This window comes from Schistocerca americana, chromosome 8, assembly GCF_021461395.2.
Source record: "Schistocerca americana isolate TAMUIC-IGC-003095 chromosome 8, iqSchAmer2.1, whole genome shotgun sequence".
Taxonomy (NCBI): Eukaryota; Metazoa; Arthropoda; class Insecta; order Orthoptera; family Acrididae; genus Schistocerca; species Schistocerca americana.
In genome coordinates this window covers 35,854,649-35,878,252 of record NC_060126.1, presented here as the reverse complement: position 1 = coordinate 35,878,252, position 23,604 = coordinate 35,854,649, and the positions used below count along the sequence as shown (strand labels likewise).

Below are 23,604 nucleotides of genomic sequence, written 5' to 3'. Positions count from 1 at the left end.
AATTATTTTCAAAAAAGCCATTATCTTAAATCTGATCAAATATCAAGTGAAAATTGTAGTATTTCTTCATGGTTCTTGCAGACGATAGCATTGGCTACAACCATCGAGAATTAGCTACTTCCTAGATCCGATGAAATATTTGTATAGGGCGTTTGTTCCAACTTGTGACTACCAAATATCTCGGAAATGACGCAACAACGTACAAAAAAAAAAAAAAAAAATATATTATAGCTGAAATTTAATGTTAGTAAAGTGGGACATCCGTCTGTATTACGACTGGGCACCTCCCAACCAGCCCCCTGCATCGTAGTTTCAAATAAGAACCCCCCCCCCCCCCTCCCAATTTTACTGTATATTCGGTTTCTACGCTAAAAAATACAGACAGTTTACTCAAAACATTGTTTCCAATTGGTGTTAGATGGTGCTGCAATAGACAAATATCAAGTGTGCCTGTTTTTAATTAAGAACCGACGCACATGATTCTACAGTTAATTTACAATGTAAATGTGATCCTTGGAGCTCTAACCGTTACTGTATATGTTAGAAATTTAATTTGGTGTTGCAAATTTGATTGTACAGTACAGTATTGCTAGCTGTTTCAATGTGTGGCTGCAAACTACGTCCAGGGTGATCCAGGAACAACGACGTGGACGTAACAGCATTCTGTTCCATCGGGATGCTTGGTGTCTGTGAGTCCCTTTACCTCTCACCGTAATTGCAATTCACAATAAATGCTCAAACTGATGACCTTCCATTGCGATACATTTATTAATTCATGCGTGTAATGGACGTACACAGCGTTGTGAATTACAGTAATGATGTGAGGCAATGGAACAGACAGTCATCAAGCATCTCGATGGGAACAGAAGACTATGAAACATCTACGTCGTTGTTCTTGGATCATGATAAACGTAATTTGTAAGCAGACATTGAAACAGGTGGTCATACTGTACTGTACAATCAAATCTGCAGCACCAAGGTATATTTCTAACACAAATATCAACCGTTAGAACTCCAAAGTTTACATTTACATCGTTAATGAAATGTAGAACAAATACGCCGGTTCTCAATTGCAAAAACAGGCAACCTTAATATTTATCGATTACAGCGCTATCTACCATGAATACGAAACAACGGTTTGAGTAAAGTGTACAAATGTTTTGCGTACAACCCGAATGTGTAATAAAAGGGGGGGTTCCCATTTGGAAATAGAAAGTTGACGCTGCCCACACAGGAGGGGTGAGCAAGTCAACTGTAGCACAAACAGATGTCCCTGTTACTAATATTCACTTTTATAGATATGTAATTTTCTCAAGTTAATACAGACACCTGTATATAGGGTCACTGTGCAGTTCCGGCAACGTGGTCTTAACTTTCCAAGTATGTGAAATGTTTGATAACACTGCTACCCAGTGGCCGATTACAGGATTACTGGGTACTTCGTTAGGTTTGTTACCCCACTTCACTGGGTTACGGTACTGCGCTGAGCACACCCACACACCAGGCTACAGTGTGCAAACGGGAATGAGCATTCCTCCTGGACGGAAAAAATTCCAGAGGTGGCATTTCATCGCCGTTCGCAGGCGTCGTGCCGTCCGCCCCAGGTACTGAACTAAAGTGTGGCAAAACCAGGAATCTATCACGTGTTCCACAATACATGTCGCAAGCTTACACAAGAAAGCGTATCTTACAGAACAGCACGTAGCAACGAATAAGTGCTTTCTTTATAAAGCTGTTCAACACATCAAGCGCTCTGGCCGATACATGTGGTGCTGTTTTATTGTTTTCCTCACAGTCGGTTTCAACTACGACAGCAGAGCTTGTAAACCAGGGCTGGACAACTCAGAAGCAGTCCGGGGCCAAACCAAAATCTAAAGAGAGAGCCAGTGTAAACTTCTTGGTCAATTTTGTTGAATATAATCTCTAAAATTAAAAATTATCATTATTTAAATTATTAATTATTATTTTAGTATATATTTTCGTTGAACTGTGACATAGAACTACCTGATGTACTGCATAGATACAAACTTCGTAACGCAAGCAGCAACAAAAATATTAAACTTGGTGAAATTGCACAAAATTTATTCTTCAACTCTTGGATAAATACAAGAAAATATTTTTATTAAGACGTTTAACGACAGTGAGGAATGATTGTTTTAGTAACATACTAGCGTGACAATACTATGACTTATCAAAATAGTGTAAGAAGATAAGAAACTCAAACAAAGCTGTAATGCCGGCCGCGGTGGCCGAGCGGTTCTAGGAGCTTCAGTCTGGAACCGCGCGACCTCTACGGCGCAGGTTCGAATCCTGCCTCTGGCATGGATGTGTGTGATGTCCTTAGGTTAGTTAGGTTTAAGTAGTTCTAAGTTCTAGGGGACTGATGACCTCAGACGTTAAGTCCCATAGTGCTCAGAGCCATTTGGAAAGCTGTAATGTAAGACATCGCGTCTCACGTCAGCTACAAGTTTTTCAAAGTCTGCAATCATATTTGACGTTGAAGCTTTTAATATGTGATCTAAATGTTGGTCAGTTAAGTTTAATGATAGCGCTACTGGACCGATGCCCGGAACTGCCATTTTGTAACAAGCACTTTCATTACCAATAAGTTTAATAACGTAAACCTATTTTAACGTAGCTGTCGCAGAGACGGCCATTGATGATAAATCAAAGAATTTTGAAATTTCATCTAGATTTATTACCATAATAGATTCAGCTGAGAAACTCATAGAATTATATAAAAAAATGTGGAACTGATTATTCTTCAGAGATTCTAGCGCAGGCCACAGTGAGAGACATAACGAGCTGCAGATGCCCCGCGGGTCGAACGTTGTACACCCCTGATGTACACAGTTTGACAGATTTTTCGCGTGGTCAGTTGTATAGTGCTCTTCCACGAACTGGTAGTTCAGAAAACGAGTTCATACTTTTACCACAAATATCCAAAAAAACCGAAAAGTGTTGTATATTGTGAAGTTTTGTGACTGTATTGTATGCGGAAAATTAAAAAAAAATTTAAAAACAATCAAACCGAAAATAAATGAGTCTTTTTCGTTCATGTTCTGTATGATTTATTATATCGATGATTACTATGCTGCTACTTCGCTTGGCGACCATTGAGAACAAGATAAGAGGGATATCAGTGCATTTCCAGATGCATACAGACTAATTTTTTTCTCGCTGTATACGCGACTGGAATGGGAAAGTTAATGACTCACATGTGTGTGCTACGCATCAGGTTTTGGGTGGCGGAGTCCAGCGGCAGAGTACTCTAGCTTAGGTTTTTACTTATTTTTTACGTACTCCTGCAATGCAGTGAACCATATTTGCGTATTTTACTGTTTAGACCAGTGTTTAGCAAATTACTCTATGTTTCTACGTAAATAAATCCTTGTTTGAGGTGGATTCCTCGAGTAATTTTCCACCTCCAGAAGCGCCACGTCACCTCACTAATTTTAAATCTCGTGTTAGTACACAGCATATACACTGACGGAAAAAAATCGAAACACCAAAAAGTAATTAAAAGAGTAATGAAATTTCGGGACATTTGACTAGATAAGATATGTGATTAATATTGCAAGATCGAAGGCTAATATTAGCACGAGACAAAACATTGCAACAGTGAAATTCTAGTACTCAAATAACCGGTGTAGCCGCTAGAACGTTTAATGCAAGCATGCAAACGTGCATGCATTGTGTGGTACAGATCTGTGGACCATGCTGGAGTTGTGGCCAGATGATATCCCATATGTACTCGATTGCAGACAGATATGGTCATCGACGAGGCCGAGGTAACATATCGACATTCTGTAGACGGTGTTGGGTTACAACAGCGGTCTGTGGACGAGCGTTATCCTGTTGGAAAACACCCCCTGGTACGCTGTTTATGAATGGCATCGCAAGAGGTTGAATCACCAGAATGACGTACAAATTTGCAGTCAGGATGCGTGGGATAACCAAGAGTGTGCTCCTACTGTCATACGAAATCGCATCTCAGACCGTAACTGCAGGTGTAGGTCCAATATGTCTAGCACGCAATCAGGTTGTTTGCAGATCCTCCACTGGCCACCTTCTAACCAACCCTGGCACCGAGGGAGAACCAGCTTTTATCAGAAAACACAACAGACCTCCACCCTGCCCTCTCCCTTGACATCTGAAGTCGCAAATGGCGGTGGTTTGGGGTCGGTATAATGCACGCTACAGGGCGTCTGGCTCGGAGCTGTCTTTGTAATAACCGATTTGTAACAGTTCACTGTGTCACTGAGGGGCCAACTGCTTCTCAAACTGCTGCTGCAGATGCAGTACAACGCTCCAGAGCCATACGCCGAACACTACGGTTTTCCCGCTCAGTATTTCCACGTGACCGTCTGGAGGTCGGTCTTCTAGCGACTGTACATTCTCGTAACCACCGCTGCCAGCAGTCACGTGCAGTGGCTACATTCCTGCCAAGTCTTTCTGCAGTATCGCAGTTGGAACATCAAGCTTCGCAGAGCACTATTACACGACTTCGTCCAGTCTCAGTCAGGTGTTGACAATGGCGTCTGTGACGCCTTAAATGCATTCCTGACTACCATCAACTGACCACGTCGAATCTCGAAGGGCCGGCCGGAGTGGCCGAGCGGTTCTAGGCGCTACAGTCTGGAACCGCGCGACCGCTACGGTCGCAGGTTCGAATCCTGCCTCGGGCATGGATGTGTGTGATGTCCTTAGGTTAGGTTTAAGTAGTTCTAAGTTCTAGGGGACTGATGACCGCAGAAGTTAAGTCCCATAGTGCTTAGAGCCATTTGAACCATTTCTTTGAATCTCGAAGGTAACTCACGCTCACGACCGTAACTGCGAGCGTTTAAAGCAAACCCTGGTTTGCAACACCACAGTGATCTGTGATTGACGCGAAATTACACTAGACATCGTTTTTTGAGATGTAGAAATACGCCTACCAACTTTAGTTGATGTCGCACAAGTATTTCTCGGTGTTACGGTTTGTTTCGTCAATGCAGTATAGGTCACCGCATTGGAGCTTACATATTTACTTCCTGCGGTAGCTTCTGGGTAAGCAGAGCTTCTATTAAAAGTAGAGTGTTCATACATCCATTTTCAGTAGAGAAACTTTTATCTGTTCTAAGAGCTTGCGGATCTTGCGGTGTTAGAACGCTGCAGAGCAGATGTTACTCTACGTTTATTCTCCTTGTTATATTTTACGTACATTCCAGCCTCAGTAGTACCACAGTCGTCCACTATTTTTCTTTTGCGAGTTACGCTAGTGACCTCTAAGTTAATCTAGACTGCCCTGCTTGTGTTCATGAGATCTTATGTCAGATTTCTACTCAGTACGGTACGGCCATCGACCGTACAGGTTGGGAGCGGACACAAAGAGAACTGGCTGCTGAGTGTAAAAAGCTGGTAGCCGCGTTGGCTGCTGTCCAGAGGCTTCTGGCTAATGCTCAAAGCTGCGGCGACATCGGGGCGCTCGTGACGAGGTCTGGAGCCACTGGAATCCCCTGGAGACCCGGGTGTCGCTGCGCCTTTCAATACCCCACATCTGACCCGACCGACCGCATTCGAGAGCGGTCGGCGGGCAGTGGTGGGTTCGCGTGTCACGGGGCGGAAGGCGGAAGAGGGAACGCACCACACGTCTGGTTGCTTACACGATAGCAACAGGTGCGGGAGGCGGCCAGTGCTGATAATGCTTCTGAGCCAGCACGGGATGCCTCTCCTGATGGGCCCTCGGCCGTTTCTCCTGCCCAGCTCCAACGTCTGGAGGGCGATGGAGCGCCTCGGACAAATAGCGTGCACGGCGGGAGAAATTACCGGTGCACCCTGGGTGTCTTTGCTGGTGGGGCCTCGTCCGTCACGTCGATGAAGCCCTGCCAGCGGCTGTCGAGCGCGCTGGGTGCAACCGGCTGCAAATACTGACGCTTCCGACTTCCGTTCTGAGGCCGTCCTCGGTTCCTAGTATTGCACGTAGGGTTCCCTTAATAGGCCAGGCAAGCAATAAACGCGGGAACTGGCTACAAGGGTAGCGGAGTATATGTGACATGCACATGGAGGTTTTTCAGATTAGAGAAATGCCCTGGGGATGAGAGACTAATTGCCTGCCAAAGTCCAAGTTACGTCATTAAATGAAACAACAAGTTTACATTTACCAGTCACCGTTTTCTTTATCTCCACGACGCGTTTCAAAGGTTTAATCCTCCATCATCGGGTGGATTCACGTTGGTTAGTATGACATTTGTGTGTGTGCGTTGTGTTACTGTGGCACTGCCTCCAGTGCGTTGTGTTACTGTGGCACTGCCTCCAGTGGTCACAGGATCCTTTCGCTGTCGTAACACATCACATGTAAACTGTCACATTTGTAAATAAATATGGCGTCTGGAATCTGCTGGGTGCACGGTAAAACGGTGACTGACAACAGTAAACTTGCTGTTTCATTTAATGTCAATAACAGTCACGGTAAGGCCTAACCTAAATTGTTCGCATTTGAAGTTACATCAGTTGCAGTCTTCTGAGATAATGCTCGCCCTCGCAGATTGGATATAGGCAAGACTGTGTATTGTGTATTAAACCGGGGACCTAGAAACGACGGAGAGGGTTCGTCCCTCCGTGGTTCGCAATTCTACAACAGTCCACAGCAGTCAACCCGCCCCACTGCCGTCCCACACCACCGAATCCTGGGTTATTGTGCGATTGGGCCCCCAATGGACCCACCCGGGAACGTCTCATACCAGACGAGCGTAACCCCAAATGTTTGCATGGTAGAGTAACTATGGTGTACGCGTACAGTGTTTGCGCAGTAATCGCCGACACAGAGTAAATGAGGCGGAATAAGGGGAACCAGCCCGCATTCGCCTAGGCAGATGGAAAACCGCCTTAAAACCCATCTACAGGCTGCCCGGCACACCGGACCTCGGCACTAATCCGCCGGGCGGGTTCGTGCCGGTCCTTGAAAGTTATAATGCTTAGACAGTAGTAGAAACAGAAATTTGGCTGAAACGGGAAGTGAACAGCAACGAAATCCCAAGTTCAGACTGCAGTATTTAGCGCAAGGATAGGTTAGTCCACATAGGTGGCGGCGTATTTATTACATTAAAGAACTGGATAATATCTAGCGACGTTATCACGGTTCCTTAATGCGGATTTATCGGGGTGAATTTAAGCAACAAAGATAGGTCAAAAATGATAATCGGATGCTATTATCGACCGACTGTGTCAGGAGCTGTACTGGTAGACCATTTCAAAGAGAACTAACAAAATATAGCTATTAATTTTTCTGGTCATGCTCTTGTAATTGGGGGGAGGGGGGCGGGACTTCGTCTGACAGGTATAAATTTGGGGAGTCATGCTAAGAAAACCGGCCCCAGGGACAGGGGTTCGTGTGATATTTTTCTGAATGACTTGTCCGAAAATTGCTTTGAGCAGATAGTTAGAAAACCAACTCGTGAAGGTAATATCTTCCTCCTAGCATCAAACAGACCTGAACTTATCGAATCATTCAACCATAGGAAGGTATCAGTGATCGTCAAATTGTGATAGCCACCACGACTACGGGGTTTGCAAGGAATGTTAAGACAGGTAGGTAGATATTTTTGCTTAGCGAGAGTGATTGCAGAGTATCTAAGCATCTAGCATCAAGTATTCAGTGATGGACCACAAAGAGAAAAAAAATCAAAAGCACGGGATCAACATGTTCAACGTGTTCCGAGTGAGGTCTTAACTGATGGGAAAGACCCATCGTGGCTTAACAGCCGTGTTAGAAAACTGCTCCGTGGACAAAGAGAGCTTCATCTAAGATTCAAGAGGACTCAAAACACAGCTGACGAACAAAAGGTGAACGAAGCGAAATGAGCGAAAGGTGAGCAATGACAGAAGCGTCCAATGGCTCTGAAATTAAATTTTCTAGCCCGAAAATCATAAAGCGGTTCGAAATGGTATATTCATTAACTCAGAGACCATACTGGCACCGAAACCGAAGCTAGCAGAGAGAAAACCTAAATATTCAACTCGTTCTTCCGAAATTGTTTCACCGTGAAAAAGTCGTAAACACAATCCCTTATTCCAATCATCGTACGAACGTCGAAATGGCAGATACTGAGATAACCGATTGCAGAATAGAAAAGGAATTACAATCAGTTAACACAGGACCAGATGACATACCTATAAGATTCTACAAAGCTTACTCCTCTTATAAAAGCAGTTTATCGTAGATCACTGGAGCAACAAAAGGTACCTTGCGACTAGAAATAAAGAGTAGAACATTCCCCGTTTTCGAGAAGAGCTGTAGGACGGACGAATGTAATTATTGGACTACATAGTTGACGCCAATCTGATGTAAAATTACGGAGCATATTTTACGTTAAAGATTTACAACGTTTTTGCAAAAATGGTTCAAATGGCTCTGAGCACTATGGGACTTAACTTCTGAGGTCATCAATCCCATAGAACTTAGAACTACTTAAACCTAACTAACCTTGGGACATCACACACATCCATGTCCGAGGCAGGATTCGAACCTGCGACCGTAGCGGTCGCGCGGTTCCAGACTGTAGCGCCTAGAACCGCTCGGCCACCCTGGCCGGCAACGTTATTGCAGAACGATAATATCCTCTGTAAAAATCAACATGGATTCCGCCGACAAAGATCCTGCGAAACTCAGCTCGTTCTGTACTCCCATGACATCCACAGCACTAGAGACAACGGCGCTTATGTTAATGCCGTGTTCCGTGACTTCAAGAAGGCGATAGTCACCGTATTGCACTGCTGTTTAGGAAAACAAAAATACAAGGTTATCGAGTACAAGCCCACATCTGCGTCTGGATTCAAGACTTCCTTGCAGTCAGAACTCAACACGTCGCTCTTAACGGAAGAAAATCGACAGATGTCATGGTAATTTCCGGAGTACCCCAAGGAAGAGTGATAGGGCCCTTATTGTTCACAACGTATATAAATGATATGGTAGAAAGCGATGGATGGCCTTTACGACAGTTCGCAGATGACGCGGTTGTCTAAGAGAGTATAACCGCCGGGAGACAGTGTCGATTTGCAGAAAGACCTGCAGAGGTCTGATGAATGGTGCAGGCTACGGCAGTTGAAAATTAAGTAAATGTAACACATTGTGCATACATAGGGAAATAAATCCACTACTGCACAACTACACTACTGATGAGAAATTGTTGGAAGCAGTATCTACCGTAAAATATCTAGAGCGACCTTAAGTGGAATAACTACGTAAAATAAACAGCACAGGTTCTGGCGCTGCAGTCCGGAACCGTGGGACTGCTACGGTCGCAGGTTCGAATCCTGCCACGGGCATGGGTGTGTGTGATGTCCTTAGGTTAGTTAGGTTTAAGTAGTTCTAAGTTCTAGGGGACTTATGACCTAAGATGTTGAGTCCCATAGTGCTCAGAGCCATTTGAACCATAAACAGCACAAAAGCAGATGACAGACTGTGATTTACTGGAAGAATCTTAAGGAAATTTAACTCATCCAAGAAGGAAGGAGCTTATTAGGCTTTTGTTCGACCGATTCTTGAGTACTGTTTACCAATATGCGATCCTTAGCAGGTAAGACCGATAGACTGGATAGAGAAGATCCAACGAAGAGCGGTGCGTTTCGTCGCGGGATAGTGCAGTCGTGCGCCAGAGCGTTACAGAAATGCTAAACAAACTGGCGCTGCGAGTGAAGACTTGTGCATCACGGAGAGGTTTACTATGGAAATTTCGAGAGAGCGCTTTCTGGGAAGAGTCAGACAATATGCTAGTGCCTCCCACATACATCTCGCATAATGACCACAACGAGAAAATTCGAGAAATTATGGCCAATACGAAGATTTACCGACAATCGCTGTTCCCACGCGCCATTCATGAATGGAGCAGGGAAGAGAAGATCAGTTAGTGGTACCAGGAGGAGCCTCCGACACAACGTCAGTTGGCTTGCGGAGCATGATGTAGATGTAGATGGTGGCGTGGAGAAAAGACTATGTTTAAGTGACTCAGCGAATGAGTCGATAATAAATCCCCAAAATTTCGTTTCTGCGCCGCTATCTTGGATCCCCCAGTTACAGCTGCTACCATGAGAAGGAGGGTAACCAATATCTTTGTTTTTCATGTTCCGACGGTGGCAAATAAAGATGACTTTGCAGCACTGATATGTTTTGTCAACAGAGCGTGTGATCGGCATGAAAAGAAATGCAATCACCCAAAACGCTACGTTGTGTCAACGAAACGAAATGCACAGTCGCAGCTGGGGAAGATATGACGTAATGAGAATCTTTCCTGTATTGAAGCGACGTGCACTGCGAGTTACACCAACACCGACTCAAAGGAAGGCCTCGGCGCTTGTTGGTGACGTCACGTCAGCTAGGCACGGCGAACGCCAGGTCTGTTGCAGGCAGAAACGCCTGGGCGTGCTTATCACTATAAATTTCTTATTTTTGGACAAAATGTTTGGTATTGTTTTGGAGTCTGCAGTTTTATTTAGATGAAAGATTTTCTTACTATCGTAAAGCTACAAATGAAATCATAGTTCTGTATTACTGATCCTGTCGAAACAAACGCAGATCAATATGAGAAGATGCTTTGCCCCATTGCAAGCTTCGGAAATTTTACATTCAAATAACTATATTTACTTGATCCATTTTGTTATCGAAACTTACCCCAAGCCCCTTACAATTAACTCGTTTCTTTTATTTATTTATTTATTTTCGTTTGACATCGTCACTGGAAATGTGAGCTAATTTACATGTGTAAATGTTCAACTGTTGCCAGTCATTAGATTACAGTCGTTTTCAACGAAAGGAATTCTTAACAGGAAAAAAAAATAGCTTCATACATCGAAAATACTGCTGAGCTTAAACTTTTTTAAACATGCACATTAGAAACGATAAATATTCCCCTCTTGCAACTGAAAGGAGAAACTTTATAAGACAAAAAATTTTTATTCGATAAAACAAGTATCTCTCTTCTGCCTCTTCTTCTGTCCTCCACCCCCTCCCCCAACGTGTACAATCGCGGGATATTTCATTAACAAATGGCTCTGAGCACTATGGGACTTAACATCTATGGTCATCCGTCCCCTAGAACTTAGAACTACTTAAACCTAACTAACCTAAGGCCATCACACAACACCTAGTCATCACGAGGCAGAGAAAATCCCCGACCCCGCCGAGAATCGAACCCGGGAACCCGGGCGTGGGAAGCGAGAACGTTACCGCACGACCACGAGCTGCGGACAAGATATTTCATTAACATTCAGTGCTCCTCACCCCATAGTCAACCAAGATACCTAAAGAAGAGGACCAATATGTTCACAGTTTCTTATAAAAGCAACCCAGTACAAACGTAACTTCCTCAGGTTTACAAATAAGGTAAAGAAGCACGAATTCTGTTGCTGCTGGACCATGAAGTTGTTTTTGTATGTCAGTCCTTAAAGCAAGTGGAAATTTAAGTTCAGGAGTACACTATTTGTTAAGAAGTGTAATGAACTGCACAATTAATTGGTTGCAGAAATCTCTCAGAACAATGTGTGTTGGTCAACTGCCGCCAATAGCTTCACATTTTCCGGTGTCAGGGTGGGAGACACCACCATTATGAGTATGCCTGCAACAGACTTGGCGTTCGCCGTGCCTAGCTGACGTGACGTCACCAACAAGCGCCGAGGCCTTCCTTTGAGTCGGTGTTCAAAAATGGCTCTGAGCACTATGCGACTTAACTTCTGAGGTCATCAGTCGCCTAGAACTTAGAACTAATTAAACCTAACTAACCTAAGGACATCACACACATCCATGCCCGAGGCAGGATTCGAACCTGCGACCGTAGCGGTCGCTCGGCTCCAGACTGTAGCGCCTAGAACCGCACGGCCACTCCGGCCGGCAGTCGGTGTTCGTTACACCCGTTGGTGCTGGTGCGCAAGCACAGTATTATGTGCAGACGGGTGGTGACTTCGCCAACAGCCGGTATTTCGACAGGTGCACACCCTCGTCATTTGCAAGGCACAAATGCAGTGCGAGAGCTTTGTGCAGCCCAATTTAACATCTCGGTATGAGGAGTATATGCCGACACACACACACGCACACACACACACACACGCACACACACATGAAAATATATATATATATATATATATATATTGTTGTGGACTGGCAAGACAGCCAATCCACAGTGACGGGTAACCGAAAGGCACGCGCTTAAACTCACGCAGGCTGGCGTGAGGTCTGAAACAGAATACGTAATGAATGCTATAAAGAAAAGTACGTAGCTGCTCGAATACTTGACTTTAATCCACAATTGGTGAACATTGGTCTTGTTGATACAGTATATGCGTCATTAGATACATAGCAAAGGATAATTGGCGCCTTGCTACGTCGTAGCAATTGACTTAGCTGAAGGCTATGCTAACTATCGTCTCGGCAAATGAGAGCGTAATTCTCAGTGAACCTTTCCTAGCAACGTCGGCTGTACAAATGGGGCGAGTGCTAGTAAGTCTCTGTAGACCTGCCGTGTGGCGGCGCTCGGTCTGCAATCACTGATAGTGGCGACACGCGGGTCCGTCGTTTACTAGCGGACCGCGGCCGATTTAAAAGCTACCACCTAGCAAGTGTGGTGTCTGGCGGTGACACCACATACAGTAGCGTCACCACACAACCAAAGATGAGCAACGACCCAGTGTGTATCATTAACTCTGCCTCTCTCTTGTTTGATCAGCGTGAGAGCAGCATTCCAAGCAAAATTTAAGCATAAACCTCCGTAACCATTTTTATTCACTTACTAATTTAAACTCAGCCGCTTCCTTAATAACACTGTTGCAATATCTGGAACTGCACGCCAAAATCTCTGGGTTTTTATTTTTCCACTGAATGGTCGGGGCTAAGGCAATGTTCTCCTATAGCAGATCTGCTCGGCTGTTGTAAGCGTTCACGGTCCTGATAGTCTGATTAATGTGTGACGCGCCACAGCAGCAAGGAATACGATAGACAACCGTCTTACATAAACCAAGATCATCCTTACCAGACTCGAATAGAGCCCGTAGACTTATCTGATGTTCGAACAGCTTTCACGTTATGTTTCAGCGGAATACGATCAACCCTGTTGCAAATGGCACAAGCATAAAGCAGAAAGGGCCGTAAAGGGCCGTAGACCTTGTAATGGGACATCCTCCTCTAGTATTACTTTTCCTCAACAGTAGTTATCGATACCAGTATTATTTTTCGAATTTTGGACAGGTCAATGTTATCTCAGTAGCTTTTCTTAAATCTTTCATATAATTTTATACACAGTATGTCATATTTCAAGCTAAAATTTATAAACGTAATTAATTCACAAAATATTTTAGTTTCGATATTGTAATACTTAAGCACTAGTTCTAAATGTAGAGTTAAAATGATTTTTTTTAGGAACATTTGAAATTACGAATTATTTGCACACTTAAAATTTCTATTATTAATTACGCAATATTGTAGTGTTTACTATGTTTATTTCTGGATTCATTCATGAAATAATAATCGAAATTAATAATGTAACGAAAACTAGTGCGAATTCTTAAAGTTTTGGATATGGCTGCGTTGTCAGCGAACGTTTCCAAAGTAAAATTAAAGCAACAACAGCCCTCGGTAGCAAAAAAGAAGTCTTTTTGTCCTAGGTTTCGGCAGCTACTAAGAGTGCCTTCATCAGAAGTAAAACACTCAAACTGGCCTATAACATAAGTACAAAATTTTAGGAAAAATTATTTTTACTGACTAGCAGTACGAAACAGAAAAGAAGCAGTGCTTACATGTAACGTATAAAATAAATATCAAGCGATAAAGCTTTAGTCACAAAATTTTAAAATAGAAAACATAGAAGCAAAGCCACTATGGGCTGCTCACACATGTCGAGCTACGGTAGCATCAGACTGAGGCGCCCCAGTTAACAATTGCACCAGGAGCGCCATCTAGTAGCCGCAAATGCAAACAGGCTACTTAACATTAAAATCATAGACAGACGAATATTATGATGAATATTACTTAATACAATATTTTACCTTACAGTAGCAGTCGTGGTAACAATTTGTCTACATAAGAGCTTAGAAGGTCAGTTTATAGGCTGAAAACGACATTACAGAATTACAAAGGGACCTGAATAACTCAGCGAGTAGAAAAACGCTATAACATGAAATGTAGTGAATATGAACCATTTAATGAACAAAAATTATGAAGCGAATTAGACAGAAAAAAAATATTTCGGTAATTGCTCGAAGGAACACGAAATCAAATATACCGTTGAAGAAGCTTTTATTGCGTAATTGTAGTTGCTCATTAAGAATGAGGCCATCATTTCAAGAAAAATGTTAAAAAATTTCTAATTCTTTGAGAACATCTAATCTACGTCCTTTCTTCTCAGTGTGCAAAATGTTGTTATCGCGAACGGCTTTAGATGCGTGACTTGTAATCAGAAGGTGCTCGGCAAAGGGCGAATTTTGGGTGTTAGTACCATTTTTTCTTAGAAGACGTTCTTTGTATCTGACTATAAAGGCACGTTCTGTTTGTCCTATGCAGTAAGAAGAGCAAGTGTTGCAAAAAATCTTATACATACCAGAGTTTTTCAAAGGGGAACGGGTCGATTTTAAATTATGAATAAATTTTTTTTCAAACTATTATTGGTTGAAAAGGTGACATTATAGTCGTATTTATTACGAAGAAGGCGTTGAATCTGATAGGAGATGGGCCCCAAGAAAGGAAAAGAAAAAAACTTCGTCTTTAGGCTGGACTCAATGATAAAGGTGCCGAGTGTAGTAACTCTTTTAACAGTTTTCTTTTTAAGGATGCTATCCGCTATGGCATGTTCGCATTCGTTTTGATTAAATTAATTTTTTCCTCGAACTTTTCTCTTGAGAGTGGAACAGAAGTAGCTCTATGAATAGCATAGTGAAAGAAAGCGTTTTGATGCGATTGTGGGTGCATGGACGACGCAGGTACGATCTGATCGGTATATGTTTCTTTACGAAAAACATTAAATGAGATTGTATTTTCTTCTACTGTAAACGTCAAGTAAAGAAAATTCAATTGACGGGCCTCGTTTTCGAGTTCGCTGCTGAATTTTCGTTAACTCTCTAGAAGAAAAGTTCTTCAACTGTTTCTCAGCTACAGCGCTAGGCATTCTCTCCTATTTGAGATATGCCGATGATATTTTAGTCATCTACAAGTGACCTGTTGATGGCATTGATCGTGTTTTCAATCTCTTCAATGAACTTGACGAGAAAAAACTTCGAGGTGGGCAAATTCGGTCGACAACCCTTCCGGGTCTGAGAGTACGCCCATCCTGAGAAGCACATCTGCACACTGGGGGCGTGTGGTGACAGTTGTGAGGCTGCAGAAACAAATCAGTGTGACTCGGCTTCCTGTAAAAGGAGTGTCACGACGTACCACCAACCTTCATCAATGAATGGGAGGCAGACACGCTTTTCCACACTCACTGTGAAGCGAATATTGGGGCGCACGGAATTCAGGTGTTCTAAAGAGACGTATATATATATATATATATATATATATATATATATATATATATATATATATATATATATATAAGCGACTGGAAGAAACACGAAGCGAATACTGGAGCGCACGGAATTCAGCTGTTTCAAAGAGACGTTAATATTGTCATTTCCTTGAGGCCAAGCAAAAAATATTGTCTAAGAGACTGGAAGAAACACGCTAGTTTCAAAGATGCCGATTCCGAGGGCATCGAAATCTTCCACAACAGATGGGAAATAACAGGTAACAAAGGACTCGCCATCGAAAATCCATCTTTCTGTTCATAGAACCGGTCATTGAAGTCATTGAATAAAAAGTAAGTAGAAGTCGACACATGTCGAAATAGGTTTGTCTGTCCAACACCAAACGTAACATCACTAACCGTAACGCAACTGAAGAAAGAGGCCACACAAAACTTAGTAAAATATCAGAGCCTTTCAAACGCATTCCCTCTATACAAACAGGGAGGCGTGGACACCTGTCGAAATATCAGCGTTTATCGAAAACGGTCACGGAGCTGCATTTACGTGAGTTGTCTGAATACTTTAAGCGCCGGGAGAAACTCAAGTTTCGTACGGTACTGCCATTACAGCAGAGCTACGGTACGAACGCGGCCGAGCCGACAGATGGAGTGACTTGAGACTGGAACACGGCACTAGGGCTGGGCAAACGATACTCGCTTTCGAACGGCGTCGGGATTTGCCGTTGCACCACTGCGTTCGATGCAGTATCTAGCTTGTTTGAACAATAACGTGACATTTGAGTGGGGCAGCGCGAGTGCAAGTTATACGCGAGAAACTATAAACTAACCACAACATTAAGCTATGCTTCTCCATAAATTTAACAATACCGTGGAACAGGGAGGGAACGCCATGAAATCCTACCGCTCCACAAACTCTGTAAGACGTGTATATTTCTATTGTCTATTGTCAAACCACAATTTATGAAAGATGTTTGGTTCAAATGGCTCTGAGCACTATGGGACTCAACATCTTAGGTCATAAGTCCCCTAGAACTTAGAACTACTTAAACCTAACTAACCTAAGGACATCACACACACCCATGCCCGAGGCAGGATTCGAACCTGCGACCGTAGCAGTCCCGCGGTTCCGGACTGCAGCGCCAGAACCGCTAGACCACATGAAAGATGTTTATATTTCATTAATAGGATTAAGTAGGAATAATTAATATTTGTCATGTTGGAAATAATTGTGGTAAAAGGGAATGTCTGCACCAAAGTATTGTTGGTAAGAGAGACCGCACATTGATATAATTTTAAAAAGGGCGGGAGAGACAGCGTATGGATACATTTTAAGAAAAGAGCGGAAAAGACCGCGCATTGATACATTTTGTAATGGTAGCAGGGATTGTCTGCTCCAGAAAGCATTGTTGGCAGGAGAGACAGCACTTTAACGTTCGTAGGAAGTCAGTAGTAAGCGAGATGTGAAGCGAGTCGGTAGCAGGTCTGAAGCGAGAGGTTGAGAGGAGCGGTGTGCCTGCCAGCCACCAGCTATGATTTATAAGAGATTATAAACGTATGTACAGAGACATCAGCTAACTATTATCATAAGTGGAACTAATATTATTGAATTATTTTCTTTGCGAAACTCAAGACTACTGAAGGTATGTTTGCGCAATGCTAGTTGTAAGATTATTGTAAAAGTAAGTCCCATTTGAACGTTTGTAAAATCATTTCATTACCAGCAGTAAATATCTGAAGAAATGTTTTCAGAATATAATTAATTTTTGCCAGCAATGTTGCATTACTGATTATAATCCATCCCAAAAACCATCAACGTAAAACGTTGCAAAAATTTTATTATTGTCAAGAAAAAGTCAACTATGAATTACATAACTTCAGTCAAATTAATTAAGGAATAACGTCAGCTTTGCTATTAAAGAATAACGTCAGCTTTGGTAATAAATACAGCGACTTAGTATGACAACCCACCAGCAGTTAATAGAGTATAATAAACCAGAGTAAGTATATTCATGTCGCAGTTCGATGTAGCAGTCAGATGGCGATCCAGTAACCGCAAAAAAGGTAAGGAACAGTTTTGGGTTATTGCAGGTAACGACTGAGGGCCACGACGACGACACATTCTACGTTTCGTCGAAATAATCAGAAAATCACTTTTAATACGCAGCAGTTAAATTTTTATGCGAAGATTGAGAAAGAGAATAGATTTCGAAGGGAAGATTTCATTTGTTATTATTAAGCAAGAGATAGAAATCCTAAGGAAAGCTTTCATAGGTTATTGTAGAAGGGAAAGTTGCATAGCAAAAAAAAAAGAGATATACAGGTGGTGGGAAAGTTTCAACTCCTACTACGTTTGTTGTTGTTGTGGTCTTCAGTCCTGAGACTGGTTTGATGCAGCTCTCCATGCTACTCTATCCTGTGCAAGCTTCTTCATCTCCCAGTACCTACTGCAACCTACATCCTTCTGAATCTGCTTAGTGTATTCATCTCTTGGTCTCCCTCTACGATTTTTACCCTCCACGCTGCCCTCCAATACTAAATTGCTGATCCTTTGATGCCTCAACACATGTCCTACCAACCGATCCCTTCTTCTAGTCAAGTTGTGCCACAAACTCCTGTTCTCCCCAATCCTATTCAATACTTCCTCATTAGTTATGTGATCTACCCATCTAATCTTCAGCATTCTTCTGTAGCACCACATTTCAAAAGCTTCCATTCTATTCTTGTCGAAACTATTTATCGTCCATGAACAAATTTACGAGTTCTCATATACTATGTATGCATATATAAACGTTACTCAAAAGTAACAGGCAAAGACGAATATGTTGCCCCAAAAAATACTGCTTGGTTGAAAGCAGTATTTTACATGATTGTGAGAGGCGGCAATGATTTACGAAGTGGGCTGCAAATGAGCAATTCGGTCACTGTTCACATATTACTATAATAGAAAAAAAATCTTATCAGATTGCAATCACATTGAAAACAAGACGGCAACGTTCAGATGAAATAATCAAAACGACGAATCAAGAATTAAATACCGAACAAACGAAATGTGTCGTAGTATAATTACTGCAATTTTTAGCGCCAGAGTGGAATGGTCGGTCTTGCATATAGCACCGCAACACGTCACTAGGTCGCGGGACGAGCGAAAGCTCGAGAATTACACAGAATCGTGATTGCTGTCTCGTATTTATTTATTAGTTGCCGTTCTTCCGCGTGACCTGCACCCCAGAAGCTATTTCGGTCCCTGTTTCACAGTTACTTTTGTTGTTAAGAACCCGTGGTCGATTGAAAACGCTAAGACAGGCCGTTGTGTGGTATCAACAAAAATGACTAGACCGCAAGCCAACGAAAAGAGCGAACGGGAGGCGAGCTTTCCCGAACTGCGAAGTAGGCTGCTGGGACGGTCTGCGCCGGCACTCACCGTGGCTCGGCTCCCGCGTGCAGCTGGTCGGTCGGTCAGCGGCCAACTGCCTCCCGCAGAGCAGAGCGCCGGCCGCGCCGCTGTCTTCGCCCCCACTCCCGGCTCTCACCAAAAAGCCGGCCGAGGCTGACGCCTGAGTCTGCCCTTTCCCCGGCCTCGCCCTTGGCCGCCACCGGCCTCTGCTTACCACGGCGCGCCGGCACCTCACCTCACCTCACCTCACCTCACCCGTAACCTCGCGTGAGCGAACGCCGCGGTCTCTACGGCCGCGACTGGATTCGACAGCGACCCACCTTGACGGTGTGTGGCAGAGGGTGCTTTGTGTACCGCTATCACTCCCCTCCCTCCCCCTTCCCTAGTCTGCGGAAAGAATGACTGCCGGTAAAGCAGTTCTCTCGGGGGACGTGAACACGCACTTGATCGAGGAACTCGTAACGTCACAGCGTGCAGTTCCGCTTACCACCACACTGTGAAGCGAGAAATGAGGAGTCTGGCAACTCGTGGCCAGTGTGAGGCGACATCGTTTATACGTCACGAGGTTAACTTAGAGGCCTCCTTGCCATATCTTTTAACATCGAGTGGGGCGAATAAAAGAGGCCCGGAGAACAGAGTTCCAGCTTACAAAGGAACACAGCAGAAGACAGGAAATTCAGAACTAACCTGGAGGTGACCACCATTCATCTCTTAGCACTTTTGGACCCCAGTCAGCAACTTGCTGTAGCCGGATCGAAGCTGGACTGCTGGAATTGCCGCAGACTCATCTGAAATCTTCTACTGTAGTTCTTGGAATCTATGAGAGTTGGTGCGATACACCTTACACAAAGTAATCGCACGCTGACGGGTGACCTGATCTGGGTGGCCAGCTAGGGCCGCGATCAAACTGGCCTCAGAAACTTCCTGGCAGATTAAAACTCTGTGCTGGACCGAGACTCGAACTCGGGACCTTTGCCTTTCGCGGGAAAGTGCTCTACCAACTGCGATAACCAAGCACGACTCACGGCCCGTCCTCACAGCTTTACTTCCGCCAGTACCTCGTCTCCTACCTTCCAAACTTTACAGAAGCTCTCCTGCGAACCTTGCAGAACTAGCACTCCTGAAAGAAAGGATATTGCGGAGACATGGCTTACCCACAGCCTGAGGGATGTTTCCATAATGAGATTTTCACTCTGCAGCGGAGTGTGCGCTGATATGAAACTTCCTGGCAGATTAAAACTGTGTGCCCGACCGAGACTTGAACACGGGACTTTTGCCTTTCGTGGGAAAGTGCTCTACCAACTGCGATACCCAAGCACGACTCACGCCTCGTCCTCACAGCTTTAATTTCGCCAGTACCTCGTCTCCTACGTTCCAAACTTAACAGAAGCTCTCCTGCAGAGTGAAAATCTCATTCTGGAAACTGACCTCTCCTAAGAACTCTGTCAGGCGTGAAGATTGTGTACATGTGCTTCAAGGTTCGGCCGGCTGTATGGGCAGTTACTCCAGCCTGTTGGAAGTAACTGTAGGTACTTTCCTCCTCCTTTAATGCTTCCATTAAAGGTTTCAAAACGTTGGCAATGTAACGCGCGTCTAATGATAGAAGATGGGACGAATAACACGGCGTGCAGACACTGCACACCAAACCGCAACCTTCTGGTCATGCAGCTGTATTTCGTGTAAGTCATGCGGATTCTCCGCCGCCCAGAATCTGTGACTCTGTGAGTCGAAATATCCACTCAGGTGAAACCGGGCTTCATCAGACATAACAGATCCAAGCCAAAGCCACTCACTGTTATCTCAGCGAGCAGCCACTCACAAAACAGGAGGCGCTGAGGAGCATATGCTGACTTTAATGCACGAAGAACAGACGATCTATAGGGATGCATGCGAGGGTCCAGGTGGAGAATTCGTCCGCACGATCGACGTGATATGCCAGTCTCTTGCGTGGAGTTAGTTTGGTAGGACTCTCAAGCATTTTCTGGGAACTGCAGCAACATTTTCTGGTGTACGAGCACTTTTCGGAATGTTTTCTGACTTGTTCAAAACAGACCCTGTCTGCCGCCTTTTTCGGACCAAGCGTTGCATGGCACTCTTTACTGGCACTTTGACACCATTAAACTTCTCAACAAGCAACTGACCACCGTGAGTACCATCTTCCCCTTTGCGCTACTCCACTCACACTGACACAGCCCTGACCGAGACAGGCCGCACTACGCTCTGAACCGGTGTGGGTCATGTGGCGGTCTTTCACGTGGTGTGCGGGTCACAGGGTCTCCTCTTATGCACAGATTCACGTCCAATGATATCCGATCGTGCTGGCTTGTTTTATTCACGCCACCCTGCATTGTTGAAGAGTAAATGGTACGAATATAAGCTGTTTCAAATCAGCAAATTGAGAATCTCTCATAAACGCGTCTTTTAGGTGAGATATATAAAACGACTGAAAGCTCCACATCGGAACTTAAAAGTCGTCCCGTATCTGATGTTTCAATTTTATTACTTATCTGCTATGAAAATATACCATTTTAGTTCAACGGCACAATGACACTCTATGAAAAGTGTGTCGCTCCGGTATAATTTGTCGTACTGGTACCTAAATATCAAATAACATTTGCAGATACGACCTTTACATACTCTACATGGTGTTTTCTCAAGAGCATGCGGAAACGTAACAGGACACAGAGAATGTTGCACTGAACAATTTGAGGTAGGGAACCTGGGGTCCAAGCACCCATCTTAAGGAGATATGGCAGTAAACGTGTCTAATGCTTTGTCTAGCATTACTGTTTTCCAGCTTATTTACAACTAAAATGCGTACAAATTTACACGTACTGTGCTCTTTGTTTACATGTACATTCTTTATGGACGAGCCTGATTACTAGGAAGTCATGATACCATCTGAATGGCCACCTGTACTTGAGGTTCGTCCAAAGACTATGGATAATCTACCCCTGCCTGTTGGTGAGAGGATGTGGATGCAACATGGCGGTGCACCGCCTCACTTCAGTGAGGATGTTCGCAACCATCTCAGTGCTGTATTTCCTGGTCGCTGGTTAGGAAGGGGAGGTCCTATTCCATGGCCTGCGAGGTCACCTCACCTGAATACGCTTGTCCCTAAGGTGATATCTAAAGTCACTTGTGTATGGGACCCCAGTGGATTGTGTATTCAACGGGGGACCTAGAAACGACGGAGAGGCGTCGTCCCGCCGTAGCCCTCAATAGTTCACAACCCCACAACAGGCCACAGCAGTCCACCTACCTCACCGACCCAGGGTTATTGTGCAGTTCGGCCCCCAATGGACCTCCCCCCACCCCCCTTCACCCCAGGAACGTCTCATACCAGACGAGTACAACCCCAAATTTTTGTGTGGTGCAGTAATTATGGTGCACGCATAGGTGAAGACAGTGTTTGCGTTGCAATCGCCGACATGGTGTAGCTAAGGTGGAATAAGGGGAACCAGCCAGCATTCTCTGGGACAGTTGGAAAACGGCCTTAAAAACCATCCAAAAGCTGGTCGGCACAACGGACCTCGACACTAATACGTCGGGCGGATTTGTGCCGGGGGCTGGAACGCCTTCCCGCTCGGGAAGCAGCGCGTTAGACTGCCCGGCTAGCCGGGCGAGCGCGACCACAGTGGATATGCAGATGGAATTAGCTGCCAGAATTGTAGCTGCCTGTGATGTGATTCGAAACACACCAGAGATATTTGTCACGGTGCGTTAGTGTCTTGTTCACCGATGTCATGCTTGTATTGAAGTTGATAGAAGGCAGTTTCAGCATGGTTTGTAAGATACAGTACAAATGGTACGTTCATTGTGTAAATGATAGTATTTGCAGTTAACTATAACTAACGTAAATAAAAATGTACACAGTAATGTGATTTTATTCCAGTTATCTCCTTAAGCTGGCTCCTCCGACTCTAGATTCCTAGCCTCAAATTGTTCAGTCGAGCATCCTCAATGTCCTGCTCAGTTTTTGCATGCTCTTACACAAACACTCTGTATAGTATGTGCCATATACTTAGATACGCCTCCCGAGTCGAAGACGTACAGTGAGCCGTAAACAGAAAAGTGACATTTTCGTGTCCAGCTCCTTACAAGTTTATTTTTTCGCCTTTTGTTTTCTAAAAGATTTTTCCTTAATAATTTAAGAGAAGTGTCAGTGTGTGGGTGTTATGTTGACGAGTTGCGCAACGGATTGATCTGACGAGTACCTTTTGGCTCCTGAAAGAAGCAATTTCCACCCCACAGTGCTACAGAAGTCAGACAGATGCACCTTACGTACCAAAAAGAAATAGCTGAAAAACTTTCAGCAACAAATATTTTCTGGAGTCGTCCACAGTAAGGAAAAGACACATAAATATTATATTTTCTTCCATAACTAGTGGGGTACTTGTGTGCTGGAGTATTGCTAGTTAGTGTAAACGAACGGAAAATATTATTTATTGCAAAATTTACGAGAAATCTAATGAAACTTTTATTTATAAACTAAAACAGAAGTTTCTGGGTTCTTTTCGGAATAGGAGTTTACCTCCTATGGATAGGAATCCTGTTAATGACATTTATATACGAAGTGTGGGAAAGCTCTTTTATTCCTTTTCTTCAAGGATGTTATTTACTCGGCAGAGTGGCTGAGAGCCACGCCTACTCAACTTGAATGATTATCCAGTTGAATTTTTCTAAGTACGGTCGCGGCTGTCGCGTAAGAAATGTAATGCAGTGACA

At 43.9% G+C, this 23,604-nt stretch overlaps 1 protein-coding gene across 2 annotated transcripts in view; it reads right to left on the bottom strand.

The window, feature by feature from the left end:
- LOC124545221 (D-xylose transporter) overlaps positions 1-23,604 on the bottom strand; it is a 355,683-nt gene that overhangs the window by 254,453 nt on the left and 77,626 nt on the right. Inside the window, exon 1 of one of the 2 annotated variants that reach the window (XM_047124092.1) lies at positions 18,904-18,993. The exons of the other annotated variant lie outside the window; for it this stretch is intronic. The gene's annotated coding sequence lies outside the window, so the exon portion shown is untranslated. Of the gene's footprint in view, positions 1-18,903; positions 18,994-23,604 lie in introns of those variants that run through there. 2 annotated transcript variants of the gene reach the window in all.